This window comes from Lycium barbarum, chromosome 6 (genome assembly GCF_019175385.1).
Source record: "Lycium barbarum isolate Lr01 chromosome 6, ASM1917538v2, whole genome shotgun sequence".
Lineage (NCBI taxonomy): Eukaryota > Viridiplantae > Streptophyta > Magnoliopsida > Solanales > Solanaceae > Lycium > Lycium barbarum.
Genome location: NC_083342.1, coordinates 7,283,949 through 7,287,689, shown reverse-complemented (window position 1 = coordinate 7,287,689; position 3,741 = coordinate 7,283,949).

The window sequence follows — 3,741 nt, the reverse complement described above, 5'->3', positions numbered from 1 at the left end:
GTTGTTTGGGGTGTGAATATGTTACCAGCATATCCATAATTAGGATACTCAATTTGGCATGTTATGACTTATAGTTGCTTAATGGAACAAGAAGTTTGGTGTGATTTAGTGCTAACTAAATACTCATATTCAGCAACTCTTAAGTCATTTTGGCATGTTATGACTTACGGTTACGTGATTTATGGGTTATGCTTTGCTGCATATTATTTTTTTTTTACTGTATTTGGTATTTTGTATAGGTTTTGTAAGTTTTCTAATGTTAGGTTTTGCAAACTTAAAAGTATCGTTATGTTTTGTAAATACACCCTTTATCTATGTATATACTCCATCTGTTTCAATTTGTTTGAACCTATTTCCTTTTTAATCTGTGTCAAAATGAATGACCTATTTCCTAATTTAGAAACAAATTCACTTTATGAATGATTTACAGCCACACAAATTTTCAAGGCTTATTCTGAACCACAAGTTTCAAAAGTCTTCCCTCTTTCTTAAATGTCGTACCCAGTCAAATGGGTTCATATAAATTGAAACGGAGGGAGTATATGTTTTTCTCCCTTTAATATTATTATAGGACTTTTGCTCAACCAATTAAGTTCAAATATAGTTGGGCCATTAGCACTTTTGCTCATATTTTGTGCTGGTCTTTAATTTTTGTCCTTCAAATGGACTGGTCTTTAATTTTTGTCCAGCATAAGTTTGATTTTGAAGGCCAAAAATTAAAGACCAGTTCATTTGAAGGACAAAAATTAAAGACCAGTCCATTTGAAGGGAAAACCGTGCAATTAGTTGAATATAGTTTGTTTGTGATTTGTCTATTGATGAATTTTGTGACCCGTTTTGTTATTGTCTTCGCTAAATAGAGGTAGTCCGATTTATTTTGATTCCAATAGGTTTTAATATTGCAAGCGTTATTAGAAAATTTTGCTAATAAATAATTTTGATAATAAATATTTCAATGTTAAGTTCCATATTATACTAACAAATCTCATCTTAAGATAATCTTGTTGTTAGTCTCTCACTCGCCTTTGTGCTGAATTAGAATTGCAAAACTAGCCATGATTTTTTTTTTTTTGTTTTGAAATCGATGATGAATCAACTGAGAAATTGAATGCTTCAGTTGTTGTGAATAATTCACTGTTTCTCTGAAAGGATGTATCAATTATGGAAGGAGGGGGTAGAGATTGGCTCCATATCGTTTAAAGAGCACTTTAGATCCCATGTTTGAAGCACGAGAAATCTGTTCGCAGAGAAAGACGTGTAATTTAGCAAAAGTTTGAACTAAACGACTTGATCTTTAAAGTTGTTTGGGCCAATTTTTATATGTAAAATTGAAGTGGGCTACATTGGCTACAAACTACATGTGTGAGTCGCATATATAGGTTATTTCCCCTTTTTGAAGGTCCTTCAAATTATGAGAGTTGATTTGGACCGGACTTTTAAATCCGATAGCCGACGAAACTTGAGCTGGGCTGAGTCAGGCCAGTCTAATTTAATAATGTAGAGAAAATTACACCATTTGTCACAGTTTTAGATTTAAGCACATACTTTTAAACTCTTTTATAAGAAAGGTGACCTACACTATCAAAATTGTGGTGTGATGGATAAGATTCATTCACCTTTAATTAGAGGTTTAAGGTTCGAGCGTTCAAAATAAAAAATATATCATAGTATGAAGTGTTTTTCCCTTTAATAAATAATATGCAGCATGAATTCAAATTAGAAGTTTTGTATTAAATATTCTTCAGTATTGTTGAAGTTGTGTAAAACTTTCAATATTAGGGAAGAGTCTGAAAGGGGTAGCTACAATTAGGAAGACATTTAGGGGAAAGGTACTAAAATTTAGTCCTTTTTGTTACTGTATTGTAACCTTAAATTGCTTGAGTTTTCGTGAAGTCTTGGAGCAAAATTCTACTGAGATAGATCGTGAGTTTTTACTCCCTTGAGTAAGGGGTTTTTCACGGTAAAATTCCTTATGATTTACATTTCACAGTTTTACTTCTTGTTAGGTGACTGAAGAACCTGGTTCTTCAGTACATTAGGTGGCAGCTGAAATAACAATTCTCATATGGTTTTTCACTTTGAAGAGTGTTAAAAAAAAAAAAAAAAAACTATTCCTCCTATATTCTATTGTGCTGAGTTTTCTTCTTTGTTTATGTTTTGTTATTTTTGCTCCTAATTTATATTAGAAGAGCTTGTTAATTCTGAGGGATACATATTTATCGATGAAATATCCTTACAAAATGTCATACACGCCTCAAGCTAAAAAGAATTTCTTAGTATTTTCGTGATTGTTCAACAATTTTCCAATATATATAATATTCAAACAAAAATATATATAGTGAAATGACCACCTTATATCTGCTGAAGTTTTTTAGGGGTTTGAGTCTCTGTGAATTCACTGTTTTTTATTTTATAATTTGTTAGTGAAAGATAAAATCATAAAGGTTGCAGATATCGAACTACTTGGAAAAACAACTAATCATCCACTTGTGAACGATTTAAGTTCACAAATGTTCCTGAAAAGGGTTGGTCTTGAACTTTTGGAACAATAAGCAAATTTTAACAAAAATAATTTTTATTAAGTATAATAAAAGTTAGTTGGACAAAATTATCCTCCATTGAGAAAACTCATGACTTAAAGGCAAAACTTCATGACGATTTATCCTCCATCCGGACGATTTACTATGAATTGTTGCCCTATAGGCAATAAATACTTGCCGTACTAAAGTAAAAAATTATTAGACATTGAGGCAATATTGAAAATTAGTACTTCTGGCAAAACTTCAAAAAAGGAATTTATAATTTGGTATTATTAAGAAGCTAAGCATACATGAACAGTACATATACATGAATCTTAGTGTAACAGAGAATCACTTCTCATTCAAATTAGTTCAGCCAACCATTATTGCAAATGGAAGTTTACATAACAAATATATGATTGAAATTTTTTACTTTTATCAAAATGCACAAAACTAAACGAAGAAAACAAAATGATCGACTATGGGTTAGCATTTTTAAAGGCCCTTCAGATTATGAGAGTTGACTTGGACCGGACTGTTGAAAATGGGTTACTTGCACTTCTTTCCTTATTTTGCGCCGGCCTTTAATATTCCCCCCTCAAGCGTTTTCAGGGGCATATGCTTATATTTTCACATCATAATATTTCAGAAGTTTTGCTCAGCGTCCTTAAAGAACTTATGCCACACTAGGATATGTTTGATTTTGAAGGGAAAAAATTTAAGAAAGACCAACCCATTTGAAGGGAAAACTGTGCAATCATTTCAACGAAAATTGAGTTGGGTTGAGTCAGGCAAATCCAATTTAACAGCTCTAAATGAATCTGTTTTATGGTAGAAATAATGCTAAATCATCAGTTTTTCGGCCCTATTTTAGAAAAATAAATACCACTATGTTATTTCAAATTATACAAGTGAAACCTCAAGTTATTATCTTAGAGTTATGCTCGTGGATTTTAAAACTTCAATACAATGTGAGAAGTGGCTATTTGTAAAAAAAGAAAAAAAAAAGAAAAAACTCCAGTTTTACGCGTCAGCATATGGAAGATCTCCTAGTCAAAGAGAAAAAAAAATACATATTTCCTAATTATATACAAAAATTAGAAACTCCAGTTTTATGCGTCAGCATATGGAAGAGTTCCCAGTCAAAGAAAAAAAAAATACATATTTCCTAATTATATACAAAAATTCAGGTTTTTAAATTATTGTGAGAGGTGAAGCACAA